The sequence below is a fragment of the Ovis canadensis genome, chromosome 2, assembly GCF_042477335.2.
Source record: "Ovis canadensis isolate MfBH-ARS-UI-01 breed Bighorn chromosome 2, ARS-UI_OviCan_v2, whole genome shotgun sequence".
NCBI lineage: Eukaryota > Metazoa > Chordata > Mammalia > Artiodactyla > Bovidae > Ovis > Ovis canadensis.
The window spans coordinates 37,558,848-37,572,979 of record NC_091246.1 but is presented as its reverse complement, the minus strand read 5'-3'; the positions used below and the strand labels follow the sequence as shown (position 1 = coordinate 37,572,979).

At 36.9% G+C, this 14,132-nt stretch overlaps 1 protein-coding gene across 7 annotated transcripts in view; it reads right to left on the bottom strand.

Annotated features, from left to right (window-relative positions):
- UBAP2 (ubiquitin associated protein 2) overlaps positions 1 to 14,132 on the bottom strand; it is a 114,077-nt gene that overhangs the window by 66,600 nt on the left and 33,345 nt on the right. The window lies entirely within an intron of this gene.

The following is a 14,132-nucleotide window of genomic DNA, read 5'->3' as shown; positions in this document are numbered from 1 at the left end:
GACAGTCCAATAGTTAAAACTGCACTTTACTACTGAGGGCATGGGTTCAATTCCTGGTCAAGAAACTAAGATCCCACAAGCTTCATGACACAACAAAAATAAATAAATAAACAAAAATGAAAAGATTTTTTTAAAAAACTTGAAAGAAAATCTGAAAAGGTAACAGCAACATACCCAAAGGTACCATAATTGTGACAATAAAACCAGATGAGGGATACACAGGAAATCTCTGGTCTCTCGGCAACATTCTAATAAATCTAAAATTACTTCAGGGCTTCCTTGGGGGCTCAGTTGTGAAGAATCTGCCTGCCAGTGCAGGAGATACAAGTCTGATTCCTGGTCCAGGAAGATTCCACATGCAGCAGGGCAACCACAACTACTGAGCGTGTGCTCTAGAGCCTGGAAGCCACGACGACCGAGTCCACAGACGCTAGAGCCTGGGATTCTCAACTGGAGAGTAGCCCCCACAGCTAGGAAAAAGCCCATGCAGCAACAAAGACCCAGCACAGACAAAATAAATAATAAACTCTTTTGGAGTAATTTTGTTTAAGTAAAGTTACTACTGCTAGCTAAAATCTATACTAACTCCTAACATAAACATTTTTAAAGTTAAATCACATAAATTAATGAATGAGCTTGGGGCGGGGGATTCACTAAATGCTAATAATAAACAGCTTTTCATCTTTGCTTTTAATATGAAAAGAAAAGTGAAGTCGCTCAGTCGTGTCCGACTCTTTGTAACCCCATGGACTGTAGCCCACTAGGCTCCTCTGTCCATGGGATTTCTCCACATTGCAGGCAGATGCTTTAACCTGAGCCACCAGGGAGGCCTGCTTTTAGTATAGATTCATAATAATCTTGATGGTGGCACTGAGGAGGTTGTTAGTATTTCTTACAATGTAAAAACACTTTTCATAAGACCTTTCCAGTTCATGTGTGTGGCTGATTATTCAAGCTCCAGATAGCTTTGGCCAGTTCCCTCCAACCAAATGGCCAATCCTTTGATCCCAACCTATGCCTGCTGTGATCTCAGCTGAAGCGCCAGTATATTACAGAAAGATGTTTACATTACAGAAACACTGTCTACACATATGGCCAACTTCACCTCAATCCTCATCAGTATACATAAGGGGCTTCTTTACATACACCCTCAAATGAGAAGTCCCAGTGCTGCAGCCTAAAGAACCAAGGTATGAAATAAGTGAATGAGGTAAAAGGGAAAACCAAAGGGAAAAATGAGTTCTGGAAAGATGGCACTGCCACATTATATATCTGAGTTTTGGGAAGTGGCAACCACTTATGAGTCAAAGTAAACCACTGGGACAGGCTTCCCTGGTGGTCCAATGGTTAAGAATCTGCCTCACAATGCAGGGGACACAGGTTCAATCCTTGGTATGGGAAGATCTCACATGCCATGGAGCAACTAAGCCCATGCACCACAACCACTGAGCCTCCACCCTAGAGCCCTCAAGCCACAACTACTGAGCCCATGTGACGTGCAGCTAGAACCTATGCTCAACAAGAGAAGCTTCTGCAACAAGAAGCCCACACCCCACAACCAGAGAGTAGCCCCCACTCGCTACAACTAGAGAAAAGCCTGAGCACAGCAACAAAGACCCAGTGCAGTCAAAAATAAAAATAAACAATTTTTAAAAACCCACTGGGATAAAAAAGAATATATATACTATATATATACATGAATCATGTTGCTGTAGAGCAGCAATTAACACACGATAAATCAACTATACTTCCATAAAAATAAATAATTAAAAATACATTTTTTTAAAAAAAGTAAACCATTGGGGCTCTTGGTGCTAAAATCCCACATGATTAATTTCTGTCCATTTTCCCTAATACCAATCCCTCCTACTCTCTGAACTTCAAGTCTAAAAATCGTGCCTCACTCATATTCACTCAGCCTTGCTCCGATCCAAGCATATGAATGCTCATTGCTTAACATAAATTTCCTTAAATAACAAAACTTACACACAGCCCACAAGAAAATCACAGTGACTCATAATGTAACTACCTAATACCAAAAACTACTTACTTGGCACTTACATAATTTTCTATGATATCAAAAGCAAAATACTAGCCATTAGTACTCTGTAGGGTCACATTATCGATTGTAAACACCTGTATATTTATTGGCTGCATAAAAATCTACTAGATAGGTCTTGCATTTTACTCTATAAACTTTCATTACAATCTAAACACTACAGGAGTCATTATTACACTTAATCTTATATATATATATCTCTCCAGGATAGCTTTCTTAGAATACATACAAAGATGGGTCAAAGAAGTGTCTAGAAAAACGTTAAAAGACGTTTCATACATCCGCTCAAAAATGCTTCTCACAAAGGCTGCAAAAATTTATAATTAACAGTGTAAAAGGGTCTGCTTTCTCAAAATTCAGTTTTTAAAAAATGCAAATTTAACCAATTGAAAATAAAGATGGTCTCTATTTGGTTTCATTTTACTTCGTAGATCATTAGTAACAGTAATCTTTTAAAAAATAAACTTACTAATATACTGATGATAAAAAAGACTCTGAGAGAAGAGCGTAGGAGAGCTGAAACATCTTCATTTTGCAACCACCACAGGAAAAATTAATTCAAATAAGAATCATCAATGAATGCTCATTCTGAAGGGGAAAGTTCAATGAGGAAGAGGTTATTTACACCGGGTCTCAAAGTGTCTCCACAAACACTATTTTTTAGTTGTTGGCCAAGACATCATAACAGTAAGGGAAATGGGCAAAACCTTGACAGTGATCAAAATTAACATCCTCAGTGAGGCAGAAACATCATCTGATGTTACATGTGGGACTCAGAAATACTCCATGTCAGTTAAACAGCATTCCAAATAGACATCTATAACCTGAATCTAATCATAAGGAAACATCAAACAAATTCAAACTAAACATTTTTTATATTAACTGGTATCCCTTCAAAATTGCTATTATTTCAGAAGACCAAGAAAGGCTGAGAACGGTTCCAAATTAATGAAGACTAAAAAAGCTTGTCAAGCAAATAGGATATAATGATTTTGTACTGGAAAGAAACATGATATAAAAGACATTATTGGAGTAAATGACTATACTGGAATAAATGAAAGTTCCACATTGACAAAACTGGAACATTAACTGTAGAGAACACTGCAGCAATGATAAATTCATGAAATTTGATAGTGACAGTGTGTTGGCACAAAGAAACATCTTAGTTCTAACTTTATGGCAAAACTAAAATTCCAGGGACAGGACTTCTCTGGTGGTCCAGTGGCTAAGACTCTGTGCTCTCAATACAGGGCACCCAGGCTCGATCCCTGGTCAGGGACCTAGATCTCAAATGCCACAACTAATAATTTGTATGCCACAACTAAAAGATCCCTTGTGTCTCAACTAAGCCCCAGTACACCCAAATAAATAAATATATATATATATATATTTTAAAATCCCAGGGACAACAACAACATAAAACTAGGTGGCAAGGTATCTCTTACAAACCTCAAAATACAAACATGACAAGAAAAAAACAACAGTTACAACACCTGTGTGGACTTAACTGTGACAGAGGCCAGCACTGGGGTGTCTGACTAGTCGAAGAACAGGAAACCCCATGTAGCCAAGTGGCATTTACTTGAAAGTAAGGTTGGGCAATTTGTGAACAGCATCTGGTACTAAAGGGTTTTTGACAACTCCAATAGCAAACTAAGTTACAGGATTGCAGAAAGGTTGAAATAGGCAGGAGGAATACCATCATAAACTACTGAAACTGACCAGCAGCCATGAAATTAAAAGACGCTTATACTCCTTGGAAGGAAAGTTACGACCAACCTAGACAGCACATTAAAAAGCAGAGACATTACTTTGCCAACAAAGGTCCATCTAGTCAAACCTATGGTTTTTCCAGTAGTCATGTATGGATGTGAGAGTTGGATTATAAAGAAAGCTGAGCACCAAGGAATTGATGCTTTTGAACTGTGGTGTTGGAGAAGACTCTTGAGAATCCCTTGGACTGCAAGGACATCCAACCAGTCCATCCTAAAGGAGATCAGTCCTGGGTGTTCACTGGAAGGATTGATGTTGAAGCTGAAACACCAATACTTTGGTCACTTAACAGCTGACTCATTTGAAAAGACCCTGATGCTGGGAAAGATTGAGGGCAGGAGAAGAAGGGGACAACAGAGGATGAGATGGTTGGATGGTATCACCGACTCAATGGACATGAGTTTGGGTAGGCTCCAGGAGTTGGTGATGGACTGGGAGACCTGACGTGCTACAGTTCATGAGGTCTCAGAGTCGGACAAGACTGAGCAACCGAACTGAACTGAACTGACCAGCTATAAGTTCCCATCAAGAGAAAATACTGGAAGTAGAATAAAAATTGGGCCACATATACAGAAAATTCCAAAAAAAGTCCACACTGGGGGAACAGAACAAAGCCAGGAAATCTCAGAAAGCAAGCCAACATAATTACATAGGTAAAGAGGAAACACTGAAATGAGAAAAGCCACTCTGAACCATGTTGCCATGTAAAAGTTCAAGACTCAGTTCACATAAAAATGAGCAATCTAAAACTAAAGGTCAAACCCAATACAAAGTTAGTATAAGAGAAAAAGAATAAGCAAGGTAATACCCCCCATAACCAATGACAGTACACCAAAAAAGGTGCCTAGGGAAAAAAGTAAAACTGCTATCTTCTGTTTCAATATGTACTAAAAGACTGAGCATGAAGAAAAAGATAAAAACATAAACGAATAACATTTTATGTCTACATTTTTCTAACTTAGAAATGAAAGTGAAAACTAAACTGAAAAGAACACAAAAATAAACTTAACAATTAATGCTATAAGAGAAATAAAAGGCAAAAGAGGAAAAATACTTCAAAGTAAAAACGAAATTTAAAAAAGAAAATTTAATAAAGCAATGGGAGAATAGAAAGTGTCAAATGCTGAATGTAGGCAAAAGACAACCCAACCTCAATCTGTGGAGAATACAAGTCTCTGAAGATGACAAGGACAGAAAGGGAACAGTACAAAGATTTAAAACTAAAATTCAAGAAAAATGTCTGGAAAGCAAATAGAATAATGTTTAAATTTTTGAACAAAAACACCATACTTAAGAACATCAATGCATAACAATCCACACTAGGATATTTTTTAGTAAAATAGCTGGACTTTAAAACAAAAATATCCATGTGTATGTAGGCAGAAATAACAAGACTTCTAAGGGAAAGAAATCAGAGTTATCAATAAACTTGTCAAGAGCAATGCTTTAATGCAAAAAGAAAATAAACATTTTAAGATATTCAAGTAGAGGAAGTAAGAGCCAAACATGTATAACAAAAAAAAATGACTTTAAAGTCAAATACAAAGGGCATAACTCATTACCAGCACCACAGAACACTGGGATGATTATTCCCATGAGCCTTTCCTGAGGAATCAACAACAGCATTGGCTTCAGGTAAATAATCTAAATGACTACAGATACTGACCTAAGTACATGCTTAACAGTCACAATATCTATTGTAGACATAAAACTAAATGATGTCTCAAATGGAGAAAGTACAGTATACAACTAACTGGCACACGAACAGGGCATGTAGGTATAGGATACTATTTGAAGAGGGATAGAAGGGCACTCCCACAAGTTCCACAAGTTCATAGGCATTTCTTCTATCAACTGATTTCAAGGTAAAGCTGAAAATTCTAAATTCAAAAAAAAATTATTTTTTACAGAATCAGAATACACACATTGTTGCTCCAGCAAAGAATGTAAACATTTATATTCAGTATGTTGAAACCTGATGCCACTGACCAAGATATTACATAAAAACAAGGTAACGTTTATGGAGGCCCCTGGAATGAAAAAGGTCAAGTTCCCTAAGTTGAAAACTGTGTATAAATAAAAATAGCACTGGGCACAGGAGAGGTGGTGTAAAAATGGGCAAGATATGGTAATAGTTTTAGCACTGTTATTTTAAAGGCTGTATATACACATAATGTGAGATAAAGCAAATGAGTAATTTGGGGATATTCTAATTACGTCAACCCCTGGGTTCTGAAGAAACTAGGATTCTCAGTGTAGAAATAATGAAAATGTAATATAAAAAATGAAAATGAAAATTCTGTAGTCCTGAATTTGAACTACCAGCATTATTAACTCATGAAGCATTTTTACTTTTCAGTCTGTCCAGTGGAGAGACCTATAAACAATGACAAACCCAAATCCATTACCAGATGGAGGTCTCTAAGTGCCATTTCCCACTAAAAGATGCCAGGATACCCGAGCACAATGTCTGATCAAGGTATGCAGCAGAAATTATACAAGAGAAGTCTAGAGTAATTTATAATGCCAGCTTATGAAGAAACTATCAAAGATCACTAAAAACAAATCCCAAAGTCCTCAGGATCCAATTTCAAGAGACCTGGCTAAAGATGGGATAATTTCAACTTTAAAGAAAAAAAAACAACTAGGAATAATTAAAACCCTTTAAATGGTAAAACTTGTAAGTTCACAATATTTTTAATATTAAGTATTCATTTTTGGAGGATAGGTAACCAAGTAATTATTTTTAAAATATATCAATATACTCTTCAAATGTGTAAGTGGTCATGAAAAACTGCTGCAGATCAGAAGAGACTAAGGAGACATGACAACAAATTGGATCAGATCCTGGAACAGAAAAGAGACCTTAGTGGAAAAACTAGAGAAGTCCAAATAAAGTCTGTATTTATTTAATAATATTGTGCCAATGTTATCTTCCTCTTGACAAATAATTACATAGGACAGAAGTCAGTAAACTACAGTCTAAGATCTGATTTTGTACGGTGTGCCAGCTAAGAAAGGTTTTTAGCATTTAAAAATGTTGTAATACAACAAAAACAAAGAAAGAACATGCAACAGAGACTGTGTGTGGCCTGCAGGCCAGAAAGTATTCGTCATCTGGCCCTTTCTGGAAAAACTTTGCCAATATTTAATATAAAATGCTAGGACTAAGGGAAGCTGGATAAATGTTGTAGAAACCTCTATCATTTTCCAATTTTTTTTTTTCCTAAATCTTAAAATTATAAACCTCTTAGCTAGAACAACCAAGAAAAAAGACATAAGTCTCAAGTTATTAAAATTAGGAATGAAATGAGAAACATCACTACAAACTTCAGAAGGATTAAAAGGATTGTAAGAAAATAACCATGTACAAGTTTATGCCATCTAGCTGAATAACCCAGACAGAAGTCAACAATTCTGTCTAAAAGGCAAATTCCTAAAAAGATGCAAACTCCTGAAACTGACTCAAGAAAGACTGAAAATCTGTAACAGTGATTGAATTAGTCAAAAAGAAGCTCCCACAGAGAAACTCAGGCCCAGATGACTTCACTGGTAAATCCTATCAAACAATGAAAGAACACCAATCATCAATTTTTCACTAACTTTTCCAAAACACAGAGAAGGGAACCATCCTAATGCATTCTATAAGGCCAGTATTACCCTGATACCAAAAGCAAAGACATCACAAGAAAACACAACTACATAAAAATATTCCCCCCACAAAATCCCAGCAAACCCTAGCATACCAGCAACACACAAAAAAAGAATATACACTGTGACCAAGTTAAGTTTATCTCAAGAATGCAAGGTTGTTTAACATCTTAACATAATATATCATATTAAGAGAATAACAGACAAAACATGATTATTTCAGTAGACACAAGAAAAGAATTTAATAAGATCCAGTACCCCTTCAGGCTTAAAGCTCAACATTCAGAAAACTAACATCATCACAACAGGTCCTATCACTTCATGGCAAATAGATGGGGAAACAGTGGCTGACTTTATTTTCATGGGCTCCAAAGATCACTGCAGATACTGCAGCCATGAAATTAAAAGACACTCACTCCTTGGAAGGAAAGTTATGACCAACCTAGACAGCACATTAAAAAGCAGAGACATTACTTTGCCAACAAAGGTCCATCTAGTCAAAGCTTTGGTTTTTCCAGTAGTCATGTATGGATGTGAGAGTTGGATTATAAAGAAAGCTGAGCACCAAGGAATTGATGCTTTTGAACTGTGGTGTTGGAGAAGACTCTTGAGAATCCCTTAGACTGCAAGGACATCCAACCAGTCCATCTTAAAGGAGATCAGTCCTGGGTGTTCATTGGAAGCACTGATGTTGAAGCTGAAACTTCAATACTTTGGCCACCTCATGTGAAGAGCAGACTCATTTGAAAAGATCCTGATCCTGGGAAAGATTGAGGGCAGGAGGAGAAGGCGATGACAGAAGATGAGATGGCTGGACGGCATCACCAACTCAATGGACACAAGTTTGGGTAGGCTCTGGCAGTTGGTGATGGACAGGGAGGCCTGGCGTGCTGCGGTTCACGGGGTCGCAAAGAGTCGGACACAACTGAGCGACTGAACTGAACTCCTTTAGGATAAACAAACTCCAACAAATTAGAAATAGAAGGGAACTTCCTCAATAACAACTTTAACTTAAACCAACAACTTTAACAATCTACTTACTGGTGAAAGACAACTGAAAGCCTTCCTTCTAACATCAAGAACAAAATAAGGATGTTTGTTCCAGCCATTTGTGCTGGAGAGTCTAAACAAAGTCTTTCAACAATTAAGTGAGGAAAGTAGAATATATTCATGAACTAAATTCTTATGGCTAAAATGCCAACACACACATATACACACACACACTCACTCAACCTCTCTCTCTTAGGAAAACACCCAAACTTGAAAAACATAGTACAAGTATTATACAGTATAGGGCCAACAGTAATTTGGTAAATAACCATCATGAAACTGTTCATCAATGAAGAATTATCTTCCTATAAGATCCAAAAGTTCCCATTATAAAAATTACTAAATCACAAAGAACAGCTTCTGTTTTATGGCTAGGAAGATCTCAGAGGTAGTAATCCAGTTCAACTGCATACTGCACCCCTATGTAATTTACTCATGCTTTATGCTAAGTGTTACTGGCACAGGCCTCCTAACTACCAGAGGTGTGGGGTATCCAGTGTTAACAATCATGCTGCCTCCCAACTAGGGAAGAAGCTATTTGAACAGTCTTTAAGAAAGCAGTCATGAGAGTCCAGGCTAGTGTGGCCAAGAGAAGGAAGGGATGTAAAAGGAGATGTTTCTTTTATCACTTTATACTTGCAGATTGAGAAAAGTGACCACAACAAGTGCAAGATCTGGGAGAACTCTGCCTACATTCGTCATAAGAAACCTGTGAGAGTCCAATGAAAAGAGGCACAAAGAATGAGAGAAACGAGAATGGGGGGCAAAGTGGAAAGCAGTCAAGAGTACGTAAAATCACCAGGACCCTAAAGCAGGTGTCTATACCAAGAAAATAAAATGAGCACAACTTTCTGGGATGAAGGTGATGTCCTGTATCTTGATAGGAGACTGGGTTACTCAAAATGTATACAAAAAAATATATATTTTAAAATATATTTAAGTGATCTGATACATTAAAATGCACCTGTATGTAAATTTCACCAAAAAAAAAAAAAAGAGAGAGAGAAACCTAGACAAATATTAAGTTCTAGTTAATGACATATAAGCAAGAGTGTCCAGGGGTATATCATATAGATATATTTGAAATGCATAAAAAAATAAGATGGCATGATGGACAGCTAGTCTAATGTGATAAAAACAAATAGAGCAAAAAGGTAATTGTGAGGGGGCTGTCCTGGTGGTGTGTGGTTAGGAATCCACCTGCCAATGCAGGGAACACCGGTTTGATTCCTGATCCAGGAAGATTCCCACATGTTGCAAGGCAACTAAACCCACGCACCACAACTATGGAGCCTGCGTTCCCCAGAGCCTGTGCTCTGCAACGAGAAGCCACCACAATGAGGAGCCTGCACACCACAACTAGAGAGTAGCTCCCAGCTCGCTCTAACTAGAAAAAGCCCATGAACACCGACGAAGACCCAGGGTAGACAAATAAATACAGAAACAATTTTGTAAAGGTAACTGTGAACTTGTGGGTGTTCGCTGTACAAGTCTTTCACCTTCTCTTTATATTTGAACATTTTCATAATAAAATATTAGGGGGGAATTTCAGCAGACCAGAAAAGAAGGCCGGGAAGAAGGTAAAAAATAAAGGACCAAGGAAAAGAAGGGGGAAAAACAGATGTTAAACAGGAGCTAAAATTAAAAATATAAATAAAATCAGACAGAGAAAGACAAGTACTATTCGATATCACTTATATATGAAATCTAATAAATAATACCAATGAACCTATATACAAAACAGAAACAAGACCCACAGACGTAGAAAACAAAACTGACAGTTAAACGGGGGAAAGGACGTGGAGGTGAGATAGATTAGGAGTATGGGATTAATGATACAAACTACTATACAAAATATAGTTAAGGTACAAGGAATTACTAAATAACACAGGGATCTCTATTCAGTATCTTTTAATAACTATAATGGTAAATAATCTGAAATATATACATATAACTGAGTCACTCTGCTGTACACTTGAAACTAACAATGTTGTAAATCAACTAGACTTCAATTAAATACACACACAAACACACACAATAAATGGGGGAAAATATCCAAGAAAGTGAACCATAGACCAGTTGGAAAAATTCACTCACTGTATGATGTTTATTAGCGGAATATGCCTAGTTCAAGACATTTCACAGAGAAAATACGGCATACAACAATTTTACAGAGTATATGATACACCAAGGACAGGGACTCTGGCTATAATATCTTCCTAAAAAGGGATGCGGGATCAATTAAAAGTAATAGGGCAGGGAGGGAAATAGCCACAATAATACCTCTAAAGGCAGCAATATTTAAACTTAAAAATTGCTAAAGAATTGTCTGTGCTTCCTAAATATACACAAGTTACAGAAACAAAGAACACTCCTCTAACTCTATTAAAATATCTTTTAAAATATTAGTAATAAAAACACTCAAGTTGACGAACTTTCACTAAAGACTAAAAGCAGAAAAGTTACTGCCAACAGCATTTTGCTGCAGGCAATAGTCTAGGGCTTCTATATATTTCCTTATTTTCATTTTGATATTTTTCCATCCACACATTGCTACCCATAAAATCATTCTTCAGTACCATATGTAAGGTAAATACTAATCACTAACTTATTCCGATTCAGCTTTTTCAGCTTAAATACTATGACTGAAATATTCTTTGTATTTCTCTTCAGTGGTATCATCATTTTATTCCTACGATTATAGACCATCTAGACACAACACAGCTGATGCACTTAACAGGAGTCCAGTATTGCAGCACTAGCATATTGATGAAATATAAAGCATTTTAAATCAGAACCTTAAATATTCTTTTCCTTTGCTCACTACCCTAGTCAAGAGAAAATTACTTTAAACATGCAATAACCAAAGCACCAAATTAAGAGTATGATAGGAAAGTTGCCAGGCTGAGCTCTAGAATGTGACAGAGATCAGTTCAGCTTCTGAAATCACGAGGAAAAAAAGCAGAATCAAGGGGTAAGTTAACAAGGTTACACACCCTCCCCTACAACAAACATTAGTGACATCCACCATACAACTGTTGAGTGGAAAAATAAAAGTCTTGCCAAGAAAAACAGCATTACTAACTCTCTTCCTCTGGATCTCTCTTCCATTCACTTGGCTCATAATGAGCTAAAGCTACTTTCACAATGTACAATGTGTTCAAAGCTTCTCTAGTACAGCCAAAAGTTTTGGGCTGGATCTGTCACCTAGTAGATTTGGAAAATACAATGAAGTCAGATTTTGTTTTCTAAATCACCCTTATGCCCACCATCTAAAGATAAGTATTGTTAGTTATAATTAATTACTTAGAAGATGTTTGCTTCTTGGAAGGAAAGCTATGACTAACCTAGACAGTGTAAAGCAAAAATATCACTTTGCCAACAAGTTCTGTATATTCAAAGCAATGGTCTTTCCAGTAGTCATGTACAGATGTGAGAGTTGGACCATAAAGAAGGCTGAGCACCAAAGAATTAACACTTTCAAACTGTGGTACTGGAGAAGACTCTTGAGAATCCCTTGGACAGCAAGATAAAACCAGTCAATCCTAAAGGAAATCAACCCTGAATATTCATTGGAAGGACTGATGCTGATGCTCCAATACTCTGGCCACCTAATGCAAACAGCTGATTCATTGGAAAAGACCCTGATACTGGGAAAGACTGAAGGCAAAAGGATAAGAGGGCAACAGAGGATGAGAAGGTTGGATGGCATCACCGATTCAATGAACATGAACTTGCGAAAACTCTGGGAGATAGTGAGGGACAAGGAGGCCTGGTGTGCTGCAGTCCATGGGGTCTAAACAGTCGGGCATGACTTAGTGACTGAACAACAATTAAGAACTATTCTTTTTCCTTAAATGTTTTAACAGTTGCATTATAAGCAAAACATTGGGTTCTTTCAGTAACCAGGCCTTTTTCATTAAAATTTCAAATATTATTATAATCACTTCATAACATATGCAGAATATACAATAAGAGTAAAAGCTACCACTTCCTGAATAGAGCTTAAATAATTTCTAATTCCTTCCAAGCATGCTATAAAGTAAATACTGTGAAATTAATGAAGGGAAAATTCACTAAAATGGAATCAGGAGACCAGAAGGGGAAACTCTCAGGCAGTACCACTACAGGTCTATTACAGGAAAAACTAACATTGCAGGTAGGCCCCAATGGGAAAAGATGTACATTGCATCCCTACAAGAAATCAACTATTTCAGCAACTCAGTTAATGAGAAACCCTTATTACCCTGTACCTCACTTTTCTCTAATGGACTTTTGTTCAAAACAACCCCTACCAACTTCCTCATTTTTCACTATAAAATAAGGTTCCTCTGTTTCTGAGACTTGCCTATGGTTTCTGCAATGGCTTGCTTATTCTGAATTGCAATTCTCTACTATTCCCAAATAAGCCCATTTTTCCTCATAAAATAACTTTTTAAGTTTAACATTATCACACTCCATTTTAATTTTTTAAAACTAGAGTGTTTTAAAACATCATCCTCACATGATACTAGATAATAAAGTGACAAAATTACCAGTTTATAAGACAAACCTATGTTCTATACATCATATATGATGCATTAAGTACAGATCATCATTTCTGTGGTACTTCTACCAAAAATGCATAAACTTCCTCTAATCATGAAAAAGTATCAGACAAACTAAAACTGGGAGATATTCTATAAAATAAATGGCATATATTCTTCAAATACATCAGTGTCATGAAACAGAGCAAGTCCTACATTAAAAGAGACTAAAGAGGGACTTCCCTAGTGGTCCAGTGGCTAAGACTCAGTGCTCCCAGTGCAAGTGGCTGGGTCTACGCCCTGGTTGGGGAACTAGATCTTATGTGCCACAACTAAGACCCACAGCAGCCAAATAAATAAATGATATTTCAAAAAAGAAAGACTGAAAAAAAAAAAAAAAGAAAGACTAAATAAAGAGAACTGACACCTAAATACAATGTATAATCAAGGACTTAATTAGCTAAAAAGGACATTATTGGGACAATTGGGGAAATATGAATACAATGTACAGGTTACAATAGATGAGCTGATTTTCTGATTTTTGATAATTGTTTTGTGACTACATAAAATAAGATCTTTGTTTCCCTGGTGGCTCAGATGGTAGTGTCTGCCTGCAACGTGGGAGACCCAGGTTCAATCCCTCGGTCAGGAAGATTCCTGGAGAAGGAAATGGCAAACCACTCCAGTACTCTTGCCTGGAAAATTCCATGGATGGAGGAGCCTGGTGGGCTACAGTCCATGGAGCTGCAGAGTCAGACAAGACTGAGTGACTTCACTTCACTTTTTTTAAAATTATATACTGCAATATTTAGGGGTAGAGACGCACCATATCTGCAATTTATTCTCAAAAAGTTTGAAGGAAAAGTTGTGTGTAGTTTCTCCTTTGTAGAAGGAGAGAGAACAGGATAAATTAGCAAACATGGCAAAAATGTTAAAATCTGGGGGGAATCTAGAAGAAGGATATTCAGAAATTATATGTACTACTCTCAAAATGTTTCTCTAACTCTCCAAGCAATTTTTCTTTTACACTGAGGTTCAAAGAGACTTAAATAATTAATATCTCAATGGTAAAG